This window comes from Bombyx mandarina, chromosome 21, assembly GCF_030267445.1.
Source record: "Bombyx mandarina strain Sakado chromosome 21, ASM3026744v2".
NCBI lineage: Eukaryota > Metazoa > Arthropoda > Insecta > Lepidoptera > Bombycidae > Bombyx > Bombyx mandarina.
In genome coordinates this window covers 11,537,658-11,556,086 of record NC_143227.1, presented here as the reverse complement: position 1 = coordinate 11,556,086, position 18,429 = coordinate 11,537,658, and positions in this window count along the sequence as shown.

The following is an 18,429-nucleotide window of genomic DNA, read 5'->3' as shown; positions in this document are numbered from 1 at the left end:
TCCACCCGCAAAAACTCAAAAATGACCTAAAATTGATAAACTTTAAATTTACCTCAGCTATTGATGTAATATTATTGTGAATTAAGATGAAAAACCTAAAAAGCTAATAATGTACATATTTCTCTTCTCTTTTTTTTTTAATGTTTTGATGGTAGGTTATTTTAGTATCGGCTGCAGTAACCACTCTATACTGAGCACACTCACATTACGGTAACTGCCCGTACAACTAGAGCCATTAAGATAATATTATTATATTTTTTTGTACATATTATCTTTAATTACGTATTATCTTTGTACATTTTAAAATAAAATTAAATGAATTCTAAATCGCATTATTATTATATTTTATTAGACCGAACGTGTCCTAAATATAAAAAAAAAACTTTAAATTATCAGACTATATTTTTTTTAAATTTAATTCCAACAATCTTTAGCTTCAAAATAAAAATCGGTATACAGTTCACGTCTTTACCAGTTGAAAGGCAATCAACGAGGTATTTCCGAGATAAAAGGATGAACTATGCGCCTTGCCAAAGCCTTCATTGTCCCCATTAATCCCATAGATCGGATCTCAACCTTTGTCTGAAATCCCATTTTCAGTGCCACATACACTTGAGAACAATTTCAATTGTTTAACGTGGATATACCTATTTTTGAACACCTAAATTGTATAGGCTGAGTACTTCCATAACAAGACAACTTGACAAGACAATTTGAAATATTCAGACTTGTTGCACTTAGGATAAAAATTGTAGACATAATTGAGGACAAACATTCGAAGCGACCTCATAGATCGACATTGGCCAAGCCTGAATCTGTATTTGGGAGTTCACAAATGCATATACCTTAATAACGTTCAATCGTATTTCGTAGCTTAGGTAATACAAACCAGCGCGACCCGAAGGTAGACGCTTTCCAAACTGTGTTAAATAGAGAGTTTTAAATATTTAGCAAATATGTATAAAATAGCAAAGCTATTCAGCCTATCAATAATAAGTGCGTGCTTTTTAAAAAAAAACAACAATTAATTACGAATTTGACTTCCACGGTGAAGGAATAACATCGTGTAATAAAAATCAAACCCACAAAATTAAAGTTTGCGTAATTACTGGTAGGACCTCTTGTGAGTCCGCGCGGGTATGTACCACCACCTCGGCTATTTCTGCCGTGAAGCAGTAACACGTTTCGGTTTGAAGGGTAGGGCAGCCGTTGTAACTATACTGCTTAGAGCTTATATCTCAAGGTGGGTGGCGCATTTACGTTGTAGATGTCTATGGGCTCCAGTAACTACTTAACATCAGGTGGGCTATGAGCTCGTCCACCCATCTAAGTAATAAAAAAAAAGAAACCGCCAAATGCGACAAAGCGTTCGAGGTGCAATCCAACCCACTGACACAACTGTGTTTCTCGCCGGATTTTCTCAGTGAGTACTGATTCCGATCCGGTGGTAGATTCAGCGAAGCACTGCTCTTTCTGTGGCTAGTGTAAGTAAATCTCTCAGGCTGAACCCCAAGAGCTCATCTACCAAACCACGCGTAGCCCGAAAGCCCTCTCGAGTCTACCGGCGATTAAGTATGATTAATAAGACACTGTAAAAATCTAATTAAAAAAAAATTACAGCAATATAATACTGTAAAATTTTTCAATCAACAAATAATGAACGTTTTTTTTCTTTATTGATACACAAAACAAATTATAACCATATAAATTATAAGTTTAAATATTTAATATAACAATCTGGATTGCAATTAAAAACAGGTGCATACAGAAAATTATAACAACTGACCAAATGCCTAAATACCTTGTGTGTATATATATACACACTATTACACACAAATATGTAAGTTAACATGTACATAATTAAATTTAATCTAATGTATCATTAACTGGACAATATTAATTTTTTGAGAATATGTTTAACTAATTTACTACATTTATAAAAACTAAACTATCAAGATTAGTGTTGTTGTTCAAACATGAAATTAAGTTATTTCAATTTAGGGCAACGATAATTTGACAAGCGTTGCCGATCAAACAAAATGTTCAAATGGCGCATAATGAACTCGGAAACGACGCAGTTGAGTAATTACCAGGATTCCGCCGAACTTGTTTGTAAATCGATCCAGCCAGCTTGTTTGTAAGCTATTATAGGAGTATTTGTGGTACAGTAAAAGCTCTTTATTCACGGGGTATGTGTTCCGTAAATATGCCGCGAACACAGAAACCGTGAATATGGAATAGTAATTTATATATATGGGATTATAGGGGATACGTTCCTAGGTGATAAAATAAAAACATACTTTAGACATAGTTGTAATAAGGTGTAATTTACTTTTTTATTAGTCCCTTTGACGACGCCTTTACAAAGGATATTCGTTTGGATAGTACTACATATTGTTTTTATCAATGTGTATGCACCAATTGGATCCTGGAATAAATAAATCTTTAACCGCGAACATAGGAACTAATTCCTTCTTTTTTTTTCGGGCCGGGGGCCGGACCTTCTATAAGGTCCCCATGCCTAGGGGGCGCGCGGGGTATGTGGGACTGGTCCGTGACTGCGAAACTGTGGGCCCAAGGATGTTTTTAGGACCCTACCCACTAAACGACTCCCCTGTACTCTTCGCCCAAGCGTCCAATCCTCTCCGAGGTCAGAACCCCGATGACGTAAGGGGGTTACTGCGGGCAACCAGACGGCGTAACTCACTCCAAGGACGCCCGGCTGAGGGAGCCTTCGAATCGAATCGAAGGTTCTGAAACGTCGGCCGTCTTGGTACTGCAGCGCACTAGAGTGCTGGTAGCGCGCCGCACGGTCTCGACTCCCTCAGGTCACCCCTTGACCTTTACCGAAGGGAGGCCGCCATCTACAGGGGTCGGGACGTACGCAGTCTTCCGGCGACGGATCGCTGCGGAAAGGGAAAAGCTCTCCCTCTCTCGTTCCGCCGCCTCCTTCTGCGATATTATAGACTCGCAGAAGTCGAACACCACCTTCCAGGACACTTCGCTAACAAGCTACCGTGGGCTTTCATTATAACGTATGTATCTAAAAAAAAAACCACACGTCATTATGGATCATCTTCAAGTTATTTAAAATAAAATAAAACAATGCACACCGGTATAATATTTCACACGTTTTATAAAATATAAACTTTGAATATTACATTGGACTGTGATTTTAAATGTGACTTTTTCATCGACGACTTTAACACGAAAAACAATAATGAAATTTTATTTACAATATTTTTTACGCGCAACAAAAATTTGAATACCACTGACTGACACTAGACACAAATCTCGCATAATGAACGCGCCATCCACGTGTATACAACTAGAACTGATGTTGGTTAATTACCGGGATTGTACCTCTAAACGTGCTATTAAACAAACATATTCGGTGTTTGTGTTAGTAATGCTGGAACTAGGGGCCTGAGTAATAGTTTGACAAACACTGGCTTGATTAAATGTAGCACAAAGCACATTGTAGGATGTTTTGTGATTACGTTAATGGCCAGAGTGTATAGATGTCTTTTTTTACGTAGATATCACTACGTCAATTTCGCCACCCACCATGAGACTTGATAATAATATCTTACTCTCAATTGTATAATACGACATCCTTTAAAACGGAATGCAAAACTGCTGCGCGGCAGAAGTTGGGGGACGGAGTAGTTGTGTCCATCTGCGTGTTCGCACAAGACACCCTACCACCAATTGTGGCGGTAGCCATTATACAGCACAAGGTGTTTGACAAATGCCTGAATCTCGCTTACGACATTTTCAGGATAAGCTTGGATAAATACAAATTCCGAATAACAACATTCGGACCGTCGGTCTACCGAGCAATAACGTTCGGTGGAAGATCTTCCCTTCGTCGTTAAGCCTTCCACAACAGTAACCCCGCAATATTTGTGGTTTCGTTATTTCTTCATCTTCTTCTGCATCAAAAATAAATGGATACCTGTATAAGACATTAGAAAGCCGACACGTTCGCATCGCTCGACATATACAGGGCATTTAATGTTTAGGCCACGATGGCTTCGAATGTCCTATATTATGCCACTCTTCAACGCACTACCGCGGTAATGATATACATAATTTAATTTTTTCATAGCCTCTTTGTTCTCTCTCTCTCTCTCCATTGGAGGCGGCTGTTGGCATTGCGAGCACATTGTACTGCGGTGGCTTTCGTAGTGCTGATGATGAGGACAATCCAGCGCGTGGGGGATTTACCTCGAGGTCTTCTGCCTTCCACACGGCCCTGTACGAACAGTTTCTCCATTGAATCTTTCTTTCTGGAGATGTGCTATGTTTCTATTATGCCGGTTTTCAAATCCATCGGAACTATGTCGGACAGCTGTAGTATATTGAAACTCCGATCTTGTATCTCTGGGTGGCTTACGGCTTCCACATTGTTGTCTAAGGACTTCAGTAACCACTTAACTCTTAGAGCACGAACCGTCGATAAATCGACTCTGTATTGATGCGTATAAAGTGCGGAGCGTCGGAATAGTGACTATTGCGCAGAGTTTTTTTTTTTAATAAATACAGTTATGGTAAAAAAGAATGTTTCGTTTGAGTAGTTTGATATGTTCCTTAGACATAGCAGAGAGGATTGCGAAAATCCATTTACATTTAAGGAAAATTATTAAGATTCTGCACAATGAATTAACTTTTTTTTCTTTTTCTTCTTCGATACTTTTTCTCAAAAAACCTTTAGTTATTTCTGCAAAATATGTGAAAATAAGCTCAGCATTAAAAAGGTTAATATCACATGGATCTTACTTAAGCTCGTCCACCTGTCTGTCGATTAAGGAAATAAACAAACAAAAAAAAGAATACTACCTCTTTATTCGTACCCCTGTACACTATTCTAGGTGTTTCGATGCCCGTGGGCTTGATATTCAGCCTGTATGTACATACAAATTACATACAAAAATGAAATTCATGGAGTGAATTTATGTAGTCCGATGCTTTGAAAGGGGCATCTGTACATGTACAACTTAGTTGAGCGCTCTCAATAAAACGGGTTCAGTATGTTTTGTTGCAGAGATAACGCAGATTATATACTTAATGATAATTAGATTTTCCTACAAAAGAAACAAGCACAAATCGCAACGGTCCCGGATGCTATTAACAATGTCAGGAAATAAGTGAAAAACATAAACAAATTAATTACCAAGAAATTGTAAATATAGATGAACCAAGAACTCAAATACATATAGATTGCATATTACAATCCATATCTATGTATGCCAACCGCACTCTGTATAAAAATGATTCCAAGTAAAAAACTAACTAATAGACACAGCCTACTGAGTTTCTCGCCGCATCTTCTAGGTGGGTCGCGATTTTGATCCGCTGGTAGATTCAGCGTAGCACTGCTCTTGCTAGGGCTCGTGTTTAATTTCTTACATGTTGAACTCCATTAGCTCGCCTACCAAGCCGTTGATCATTAGGATAGCCCTTCTAGACTAACAGCGATTAAAAGAAGAGAAAACAAAAACAACAAAAAAATACTTCGCATATAAAAATTTGAAGCGGTACCCTAAAACGCGTTGTAAGGGATAACCGATCTTTCAGCCACGTATTATCGATTAGGAATCGACTACTCGAGTATTAGAGTACTGGAAAATCGGATCAGATATACTAGGGAACGGCGTTTAGAGATTTGCATTTTGTTAGCGCGTTAGTGAAGGGGTTTATTTTGACATAACAATGGCTCGACGGATTTCATGTTTAGAACTGTAATTGTTGATAAAAGTAAACGCTTACCTAATTATGCTAACATAGGGTTGTCGCACGAGAAGTGTTTTTGTAATTTGATTATTGACTTCATTAACTTTAAAATGCTTATTACTCACAATAAATATTTATTCAAATCACGGCGGGCCGTGGTCTAGTTATACAAGAAAAAGCTTTTTTATTGCTTAGACGGGTGGACGAGCCCAAGGGTGATCTGCTGTTAAGCCGTTATCGGAGCCTATAGACATCAAAATCTTAAACGCCGCCACTCACCTTGAGACATGACTTTTAAATCTCAGTTTTGTAGTACAGCTGCATCATTCTTCAAATCGAAACGCATTACTGCTTCACGGCAGAAATAGGCAGGATGGTGGTACCTACCCGTGCGGACTAACAAGACGTCCTACCACCAGTAAAAAATTCATGCTTGTGGTGAGTTAACTTGCCCGTGTAGGTACCACAATAAGAAATTGCTTTGCATAGGAATATTTTATTAATATTTATTTATCTCATTAATATTATGAATCCTTTAAAGCATTATATTAGTTAAAGTCTTAAAAAATAACTTCCTTTTTATCGTGACATCTGTCATGAATGTCAACCAAGTTTTAGGATGCCTTTGTAATAAATCAAGGGAATTTGTCACGTAATGTATCTTGGGATCAGTGAAGTGAGTTATCTCTTGGAAGGGTTGATGGAGCCGCCCTTAAAAATGATAAGCTTAATCTGGAGTCGCGTTGACGACTTAAGGACGCGTGTTCGGGCGTTGAAAAGTGTTTGGTGTTTAACCGACTTTAAATAAAAGGATGTTATTTTTTACTATAACGTCTTTTAATTCGTTAGAAAAATAAATTACATAGATCGTTTTATTACTTTCCGAAAAGGCTGAATCACTTTTCATAGCTCATTATGAATTGATTGTTCATGAAAAGGTGTACCACAATCGAAGATTAGGGTTATGTCAGATACCATAGACTATGGTTGTTTTTTTTATCATGTTATTAGGTGATTATAAGAGCGTAGGAAAGTCGCGATTATGAATGCTCCTAATGACCTTGAAACATTTATTTTTATTGCTTAGATGGGTGGGCGAGCTCACAGCCCTCCTGGTGTTAAGTGGTAACTGGAGCCTATAGACATCTGCGCCGTAAATGCGCCACCCACCTTGAAATATAAGTTCTAAGGTCTCAGTATAGTTACAACGGCTACCCCACCCTTCAAACCGAAACGCATTACTGCTTCACGGCAGAAATAGGCAGGGTGGTGGTACCTACCCGTGCGGACTCATAAGAGGTCCTACCACCAGTAAGCAAGGTATTTATTTAAATATAATAAATTGATGCAAAACCGGCCTATCCATAGTTTCACTCATATATAACAGATGACTTGTAAACATTATTTTTGCACGTATTATTTTTTTGCCTACTCAAATTCAAATTCATGAAAATTGAAACCCAATTGCCTCCATACTAACTGTGTTAAGCTTAGGCCACTTTTGCGCTGACGGCTTCATATAGGACGTTACGTTACAGACATAAGTTCCCATGTTTTTGAACCTCAAAATCCAGAAATCATCAGTGAGGCGACTGTTAAGTGATAATTGAAGCAGGACCCTGTGGTCAGTCAAGACAGCTTCACTTGACTATTGAGACCTTCGAAAGTTCAAACACAGATTTCATAATCTATTAAACTCTTCATTTTCTTTTTTCTTACCTATGCTTGTAACTTTCAGGGGCTATACCAGCTTCACCAAATAAGTGAACTCACGGGGATCTAACCTGGCGAATTTGCTAACACTATCCTTAGTACTAGTGTTACACTAAATCTACCACCGGATTGGAATCGCGACCCACTGAGAAGATCCGGCGAGATACACAGTGGGCTGTGTCTGAGGGTTAAACTTCTTCAATATTAATTTCGTCAACGATCGACAAAGTTGAGACACCTTCGTAATGGTTTGGTTACAATACGAAGAGATCTCTCTGAAGAATTCATGTAAAAACTGCGGAACCCGAACGGGCGGAACCACCTGTGCCGTGTTCCGCACTATTAGAATTCAAATATGATTTTAAAATAGAGCGCGATCTAAAAATAGTTGGACCGAATGGTGTAAAATTTGGTTACACCTTTGATATAGTTTTATTGATGTTACGTAAATAATATTAATTAATATCGTTGTTGTAAAAGAGCGGACGGTTAGCGCGTGGTATGGACATGTGATGCGTAGAGAGGAGATGTATGTAACTAGGAGATGTATGGACAGTATGGACATGGTAGTGCGAGGTAGAGGAAGAAGAGGTCGACCGAAAAAGACATGGATGGAGTGTGTGAATGACGATATGAGAGAGAGAGAGGAATTAATGTTGAGATGACGGCTGATAGACGAGAATGGAATAGAAAAATTCGCTGCGCCGACCCCATCTAATGGGATAAGGTTGAGACAAAGAAGAAGTTGTTATAAAAGGCAGACTTAATGCTAGAAGTGTTCCGCGTCGAATAATTACATAATTAAAACTACTTGTAGGGTTTAGCCTCACTTTAGTTACCAGTGAATAGGTAAGGAAAAAAATTACTCGCCTTAAATAACTTGAGGTCGGATATGGGTCAGAGTGCTGTATTTAAGCGAATAAAAATATGCTTTTGTTCAAATCATTGTATAATTGAAAAATCATCACCCTGTATATTGAGGAGATGATCCCGTGGGAGCGAAACGAACAATTTGTCCCGATATTCCGGGATTTTAACTAGGAAACCGATGTTTTTGTTTCAAAAGCTCCATCTGGGAACGCGATGCCAGGAATCTTCGATAAATCGCTATTAAATTTCGGGCGCTAATTTAAAGTTTTTCAAAATGGAGTCGTTGAATATTTAACACAGAATATTCTTGCAAAAGTTTTTGGCCGTAATGTTGTCTTCGATTCACTTTTTAAAGTTTTCTCAACGTGCCTTAAAAGAGAAATAGATTATCTACTTACCTACAAATTCGACAAACATATTACATTGCTCATTAAACTGAACTAAAAACACTACGAGAAAACATATTGAAAATACAATGGAAGCATAGATGATCAGGTTCGATGGCATTCCTCTTATTGTCTATGGGCTTCGGTAGCCAAAACATCAGGTTAAACTATAAGGTGGACTGTCGTTCATTCGCCTTTACAATAACAACCAAAAAAAAAACAGTCTTAATATAACTCGGAACATTCCCCAATAATCCATACAACACGTACTAAGGTCTCACTACGAAATCAAATTTGATTATTTTTTCTAATAGCAATGGAAATTACTTTTAATTTTTTTCTAATAAGCAACGCCAAGAATGTTTGTATGAGAATTTTTTTGTTGTCCGCTGTCAACCCTCGCTTCCTGGTTGACGTGATTTGTATGAACGCAAGCGAAAACATTTGGTTGTCAAACAACACCTGTAAGCTATTTCCCACGGGTGGGGTCAGCTGGGAACTAGACAATTTTGAATTACTGTGTATAAATACTCTATGGACCTTACAATATGTATACCCATACGAAAATATAACAAAAATAATGGTTTGATTAACAAGGATCAGCAGACAGGCTTGCACTGGTGTTAAGTGAGTACCGGAGCTCATGAAAGCCTTAGTGTTAATCTTTACTTTAAGGCAGTCTTAATTTAAATAATACCTATCAAATTTTTATAACCCATAGACACACCACACTGAGTTTCTCGCCGGATCTTCTCAGTGGGTCGCGCTTCCGACCCGGTGTTAGATTCTGCGAAGCACTTCTCTTGCTAGGGCCAGTGTTAGCAACACTCCCGGCTTGAGCCCCGTGAGCTCACTTACACGTCAAGAAGAAGCTGAAATAGCCTGTCAAGGCTATCAGTATAGGTAGGAGAAAAAAAATGTGTAAGAAGGGAGTGAGCGGAGAAATGGTAAATATAGAGGAGTATGGAAGGAGAATACATGTTACGCCGACCCGAGGTGACTAGGAGAAGGGCAGGAGAATGATGACGGTGATGAATACTCTCTATGATAAATGATATAAATGATTTGTTTTTAAATAATTTCGAATTAGGAGTTCGTCAAAATATGCCGTGATTACGTGGGTCTGTTACTGATAAGATATACAGGGTTATCGTCTGTAACCGTCTTGAAACTATGCTATATAACTATAATTAGATAGGTTTTATCGAGTAAAAAGATAATTTATGAAAACATAATTTCGCATTCGTATGATTCTATCAAAATTCAGTTATAAATTAAACAAGTAGAAATACTATCTATTTCTAAATTAGTATTACAGATATAGTTTAATGAATCTTCCCAATAAGTAAACATCTATGCACATACTTGTAGTGGGAATGACTCGGTACTTCCCTTAACCACATAATTTACAATATAGAAATAAACACAACTAATTAATATGTATATGTTATTGAAACTAATCCGCTCGAAATGTGGGTGTTTTATTTATTAATCGGCGCATGCGAGTAAATACATAAATAAGACGTGAAGATAAAGAATCCAACAGAGTTATTTGAGAGATTTATAAAATAATCGAAATATGTGAATAATTACATCTTATAACTTTATGCGGCATTCAAATTAGGCCTAGTGACGCTCGTACACCCAATAAAATGCACCCGGATTTACTTTGTACTCAATACCGATTATTCATATTAATGTTGTTTAATAAAACATTTAAAGTCGCCGTGGCCTAAAGGATAAGACGTCCGGTGCATTCGTATGTAGCGATGCACCGGTGTTCGAATCCCGCGGGCGGGTACCAATTTTTCTAATGAAAAATGTACGTACTTAATAATTGTTCACGATGGACTTCCACGGTGAAGGAATAACGTTGTGCTATAAAAATCAAACCCGCAAAATTATAATTTGCGTAATTACTGGTGGTAGGAGCTCTTGTCAGTCCGCACGGGTAGGTACAACCACCCTGCTTATTTCTGCCGTGAAGCAATAATGCTTTTCGGTGTTTGAAGGGTGGGGCATTGTAACTACCTATACTGAGACCTTAGAACTTATATATCAAGGCGGGGCAGCGACATTTACGTTGTAGATGTGTATGGACTCCAGTGACCACTTAACACCAGGTGGGCTGTGAGCTCGTCCACCCATCTAAGCAATAAAAAAAAAAAATTTCTTTCGTATGTGTAAACGCAACGTAATCTTTGAACGTGATTTTCACCCACTATAAAGCGTCGGATTCAATTGGTATTTCACACAATCATCAAGGACCGATGGCAATATTATAAATACGAAAACGATACGAAATAATAGAAAATTATTTTGTATTTTTTAGTTCAGATAGATACACTACTACAGCACGTTTTTTAGGTTGTTTTTCTTTGAACTATTTTTAACATAGCAATGCCTGCCATTGCAGTGTAATAATTTATTCCTACTACCTTAAACAGATGCGCTCACATACAGTTCGTTTCCAAAACTATACCGGCACTGCAATGAACCTCCACCCAAGAAGTTCCTCAACTACTGAAGTATGTACTTCTTTAAAACAGTTTCGAGAACATTCCTTCGCGGCTGGTAGAGTATCTACGCTGGGAAATGAACGAAGATGCAATGGATGAGCAAGCATCTATGTGCAGATTTTAGTAAGCAGCGGCTTGGCTCTGCCCCTGGCATTGCTAAAGTCCATGGGTGATGGTAACCACTCACCATTAGGTGATCAGGTGACCCGTATGCTCGTCTGCCTACACGGGCAATAAAAAATAAATAAAAAAAGATGCGGGCAAGCTTGGTCTGATAAGATCCTTGGCATTATCAGTGGCGGGCAGTTTGCTTCAGTAGAATTGACCGTAAAAAAAAATAACAGCACAGAATAAAAACATGTTTTTGAGAGTCGATGAAATGAATATAATAAAAGAAGCAGAGGCGGTCAGCGACTTCGATCTGATTCCGGTATTGCTGATGTCCATGAGCAGCACGATTTACCATCAGGCGGGCTATATGACCTCTATGCCGTGTAATCATAAGCCTTATGCCTAAGACGGTAATGAAAATATTGCTTGTGACATGGAGGACTTTCCATTTTTACCAGGTTTAAAAGAATTATTTTACAATGACAGTTCGACACAAAGGCCTAATTACGATAGGTTCAGTAAATCAAAATTAATCGTGAAATCCCAAAACATTATTGTGCAACTCCAAAAATCATACTTCAAAAGCACCTTCAAACAGGTCCATCGCGAACCGTTTCCTAAAATTTTTGCATATTTTCATTTACGACACCCACATTGGAACAAAACTCGAAGTATCCATCAGGAAGAAACGACGCCCGGACGTCCAGGTGCAATAAATAAGCTCGCGTCACGACGTCTGATTAATTCCCTCGCAGACTTTCAACTTCGTCATACTAATTTGAAATTCGACGTTGACTACTAATGAAGCGAAAGACGAAAAAAAAAATACGAGTGTATTTCGTGGATAAGCATTTGCAGTAGTAAAGGTAAAACCGCGCCAATTGAATTGACCGAAAACAACATAAGTATTTAATTGTGTGCCTCTAAATACCTCTTTCTTCGGAAATAGACGAAAATAGAATATTAAATTTAATGGTAACGTAATTATGTATTTAAACATCCCTTAGAGTTGTTTTATCTCTAAAACTCGGTAAGTACGGTAATCGGCTTCTTTTTTTAAAAATATATTATTACCTGGCATCGAAACGTTTAAGCCAAGGATTGCGTCTTCTTAATTCTGATATATGATATGAAGCGAAATAAATAATTTCAATGGCCTTTTTTGAAGACGCTACGTCCAGCGACTTTGTTTCATTTTCCTACATTTCTTTATTTTCCAAAAAATACTAAACTAGACCACGATTATTACATTTAAGTCTAAAGAAACAATAAATTAATAAAGTATGTAAAACAATTCACACAATTTCTTTCCTCGCGTTCCCGCCAAAAACTTTAATTTTATTTGACCGATAGATTTTTTAAGGTATTTTATGACCTGGTATCTGAGACCTTTAAGTCATGTCTTATTTTAATTTATATTCTTAGTGTAGGGGAAAAATTATATTATGGAGTGAAATGAAATGAAGATGATTAATTTGAGACATTAATCAACTGGGATGAAATTAAATGAAATGAGATGATATGGGATGAAATATAATCTCAGTAAAATTGTGGTCATTTACTAAGATTTTTTCAGTGGATTTTTTGGAGGATCGCGAGAAGTTACGTCCAGCGGCTTTGTTTCATTTTCCCACATCTGTGCACTTTCACAGATATTAAGCAGTTCATAAACCACCATTATTACACATTTAAACTGGGAGAAACACTAAATAGACAAAATAAAACAAATCACACAACTTCACTCCTCGCGCTCCCGCCAAAAAGTCCTGACCGATAGATCGACTGTATATTGCACAGATCAAGTAATGTTATTTAAATTTTTGTGGCAAAGGTTCCAAGCACGTTCCTTATGACATTTTGAGGCCATATTTGGTATTATCCCTACAAGATACTCATAACTTTACGGATCGCTCTTCCGTACTGATATTAGATGAGCTCACTAATTAAATGGGGTAGCCAACGGCCCCATAACCATTGGTATAGATTAGCTATGGCAGTTTAACGTTAGTTGACCATAAAATTAATTGTTACTAATCTATTCACATTCACACGCCTCTGTTACGACTGACCAGAAAAACAATTATTAAAACATTAACTATTGATTCAAAAACTGATCCTTATGACATTTAAAATAACGTCACTTTTCCTAAACCCAATGGCACGTGCACTATGAATAGCCAAACAAATTTAAAGTTCATTTTGAGAAATACCTTTGATCGTGAATGCTCTTTATGCTTTTGCAAGGACTAAAAAACCTATACAAGATATAAGGTTATGTATCTTAATTTAATTTCAATTTAGTGAAATTAGTGTGCCAAGCGACATTTAACTTTAAACCTAACCGATAAGGTATATATAATAGTGTTTTTGATTTCCTTTTGCGTAAGAATTATTAAGGATCGGACAACTCAATGAACCAAAATTGACAGCTGCGGTCAGTTTTCGGTTGCATTATAGACAGATTTATGTCCACCCACGCGTTCTCTCATTTTCACGTAATTATTGCGTGTAATTGCCATGAAACATGCCCTTTGAATGTATTAATGGAGAATGAATCTTTACAAATGTGTTCTGCAAATTGTTAGGTTATAAATGGCGGTGAACTTGTTTTTTTTAAAGGCAATAGAGTTATAGTTCTGATTTGTAGTTATTACCTATTTAACCTTTTTTTGTGTGTTATCCGATTGAATATACCTACGTGAAGCGTGCGCTATCATTTAAAATCACTCAATTGTAAAGCTGAAATATTGTTCGGAGGCTGGGATGGCATTTTGATTCGACCTTACCATCATGTGAGATGAGGTATTCATGATTATCAGCACTAAGCATACTTCTAGGCATCTACTTAAGAGTTTCTTCTTTCAATCTTCACATCATCTTCATCAGCCTTTATATTTTGTCTAATCTTGCAAATAAAATCACTATCCTATGCAAACATACCACACTAATTTTATCATTTTTCAATAAATTATATCAAATTTCTCTAGTGTTCGATAAGTTTAATATATACAAGACTAAAATGCTTTGTAGTTGAATGTCAATATCTATATATTAATACGTGAAGCAAAAACTTTGTATCCCTTTTTACGAAAATTGCGCGGACGGACGAGTATGAAATTTTCCACACTTATAGAGAATATAGAGAAGAAGTGCACAATGCTATTTTTTTTTTAAATAATGCATAAAAGATACATTAAATCAATAAAGAAAACATTACACACACTACATACCATTTTTTTGACGCACACACGCATGCATACTATTTATTGTCAAACTTTTGTTCTTGGCCTCTGTGGTCAAATTGAGAATAGATTAAATGTTGTTTGTCTTTATTAATATTTTTTTATAGTGTAGCCTTGGCGAAATTTGTCATAATAGAAGTATAAAATACAATCATAATAGTGTACAAACTTACAATTGCAATTAATTATAGTCGAATTTCGACTACTGCGGGACCTCTAGTATTTATTAAAATACGAACAATTTATCAAGCTCCTAGCTAATCTCCTTTGAGTATTGTAGAAGCCATAGACAATACTAGACCGATAAGTGACTAAGCTCCTAATAGAAAAGTAAAGATTCGTTTGAGGCATTTGTACGCACGCTTCCGTTTGGGTCGGCTTCTTAGCGGTGATACCACAATAGTATTTTAAATTACGCGAATCAATTCTTGTAACAATATTTATTGTATTCTGAAATAATATGCTATTTGGTAAATGTCAGCTGGGTTAGGTTAGCGTTAACCCACCCGGTCGGCGGTGTATCGCGTTCCGACCCGGCAGGCTGGTTCTGGCCCAGCGGGGTATCCCGGAACACCAGCGGCACCGACTATCGCCTCGACGACCCGTCGGTCGGGCGTCCTCGGGGTGGCGCCGCGTGTCTGGTTGTAGTGTTGACCGTGGGAACCCACCTACTCTGAACGGGTTCTGACCCAGACGGAGATCGGACGTCGGGTGTAAGAGTGCAGGGGAGTCGTTTAGTGGGTGGGCCCTAAAATCCTTGGGCCCGCGATCTGCTCTCAACACCTGCAGATCGTTGAGTCTCACATACCCCGCGCGCCCCCTAGGCGCGGGGACCTCGTAGGAGGTTCGGCCCCGGCCCGAGAGAAAACGCAAAAGAAGGTTAACGTTAACCTTCTTTTGCGTTTTCTGCGAATTTTTTACTGGTGGTAGGACGTGAGACCGCACGGGTATGTACCACTAACCTGCCTATCTCTGCCCTGAAGCAGTAATGCGTTTCAGTTTGAAGAGTGGGACAGCCGTTGTAACTATACTGAGATCTTAGAACTCATATCTCAAGGTGGGTGGCGCATTTGCGTCGTAAATGTCTATGGGCTCCAGTAACCACTTAACACCAGGTGGGCTGCGAGCTCGTCCACTCATCTATACAATAAAAAAAATCTAATTTGACATGTTATTTAGTAAATATTGGATATTGGTGTATTAAGTTAGGACTTAAATTCGAAAAGTGTGTAGCATACGGCCGCAATATTTGTCGATATGAATATTTTATAATTACTTATTTGAAAGAAAACAAAAAATAAACATCTCAGAAAACGCACAACTTTGATTATGACTTCTAAATTAACTGATAGACAATTAATTTCGAAAGGTACTTTTGGTAAATTCCGGGAACTCAGAAAGAACCTCAGAAAATACATAAATGTGTGTGCAATTGACGGCATGGCAACACTGTGTCGATAGTGACCGCAACAGTATAGCATATCAAGCGGAATCCTCTTACCCTCGCCGTGGCTCCGTCTTCAATATTATTCTAAGGCTTCATATAGTTCCACTTCCTCAATCCTAATTAGACTTACAACCGGCCAAAATTTTCGATCGTAATTCTTTCAGAAAATGCAAAACACGAAAACCACTGGTCAACTCACCGAGTTCTTAGTACACGAGCATGATTATAAACATGATGTGCAATTAAATTGAGACTTAGAACTCATATCTTAAGGTAGCATTTACATTGTTTGTGTCTACGGTAACCGATAACCACTTAACACCAGGCAAGCCGTGTTAAATCATTTCGGGGGTTGATAGGATATTTGGTTTAAGCGACATTTCGCTAAACACGCGACATCTATCTTTGCAATTAAAGGTGCGTTTTATTTGGTATTAGCAACATGTTTTTAATTTAAATTTCAATTATGTTTACTCCATTCAAATAACTGCAGAAGCTTTTTTGTTACGATATTTTTTTCATAATTTAAACTTTTTTTTATTGCCCTTGTATGCCTACTTGCGATTTGGTCCTACGTTTATTTATCCGCACTCACCGGTATTTCGTATTGTTAATATAATTTTTAACTGTTTTCTGTGTATTTTTATGATTTAATTTATTCGGTGGCGCTAAAGCAATTTTTTATTGCCCTTTTAGGCAGACGGGTATATGACCCACCTGATGGTGAGTGGTTACCGTCGCCCATGGACTTCAGCAATGCCAGGGACAGAGCCAAGCTGGTGCCTACCGCATGCAGCACTTTCAATGGCTCTCCTGTGAAGTTGCAAAAGTGTCGCTTAAACCAAATAGCCTTTCCCTCCTTACCCCTCGATATATAAGTTTCGAACTACAAAAGCTGGACCGTTGCTGTACCAAGCAAAATCTGCCGTTCAATGAAGAATCATCTCTCTATAATTACTCCCAATGATTATTTCATTCGGCTACCATCAAAGAACGAATATGGGACCTATTGCAAGCCCATAGTAGGTTCAACCATCCTATAGATTTCAGCTATGAAGCAGTCAACTTTTTTTTTATGATTGTGGGATTATTTGTGGCCCGGAGGTTTTTCTAGTTTCACCAGGATAGTGGGCGAGCAAGGACTCAGCCAGGAGGGGTGGAATTTACTAACACCTACCCGAGCGCCTCCTAAGGAAACCTAACAACTCAAGAGTAGCCGCTTCGTAAATAAATCTCCTACTTGATCGGAATCACGATCCGCTGAGAAGATCCTGCGAGAAACTCAGCGGACTGACGTATGGACCATCTATAACTACCTCAAAACATTCAGTGAAAAGCTACGAATAATATTAACTAATCTTTTGGTAGAGACAACGGCTTGGCCACGTTCTCGGTTTTGGTAATATCCAAGATTGACAGTGAATTAATAACAGACGTCTTCCATAATGTACCAACATCGGCAAGAAACTTCGATCTGCACACACTACGTATTAAACACGCGTCGAATATGGAATAAATACACGTCATTACGGATCCTCCCGATCCATTAACGGTGCTTTTAGGTACCATAAGCACCGGTCACCGTCCCCGTCGAACCCGTCGCTTGAGACGAAGGGCTTGACGAGCGAATTAGCCCACAGACACGGCCCACTGAATTTCTCGCCGGATCTTTTCAGTGGGTCGCGTTTGCTCACCTACATGTTAGAGCGAAGCTGAAATAGCCTCTCAAGGCATAGGTAGGGGAAAAAAACGGGAAAAAAATTCAGATCATTTTAAACATCATCCGAAATATTTCTGAAGCCGGTGATGGAGTATGCGGTCCAACCTTTACCCCGGTGTTCATTTCTCAAAAGCCGCAATTAAACCAAAACTAAACAAACTGCAGTAATGGCGGAACTCACCCCGCGCCCTCGCATCCGCTTCCGCCACCCTATGCAATGTTTATTAATAAATCAAATATATTTACTTAAATCTCGTAAATTAGAATTTGTTGCATTATAGTCCTTATAGCGGGTTGTTTAGAGCCGATTCTCGTGTGAGGAGCTTCGACGATTGAATTAAAATATTCGAAAATTGTCGTTGGTTCAAAGTTTTTTCTTTCGCTATGACTATTCATTAGTTTTCCTTGAGGCAATATGTGAATTCTTTGTCTCTATAATTCTTAGTTAGAAAATAAGAAGCCTCTACATAACTTTGAGAGGTTGTAGGTATATAAAAAACCATTGAAATGCCATAAGATATGGGACCTCACGGACGAATGATACAACAAATCCAGTTCGCATTAAGTTTATTGTTCAACTTCTGTTCTAGTATTTTGAGACAAGCATTGTGTATTACTCAATCGAGTTTTTTCAAAGGACTTTGTAAGATGATACACACGGGGCTGTGAGTGGGGGGAAGGGTGG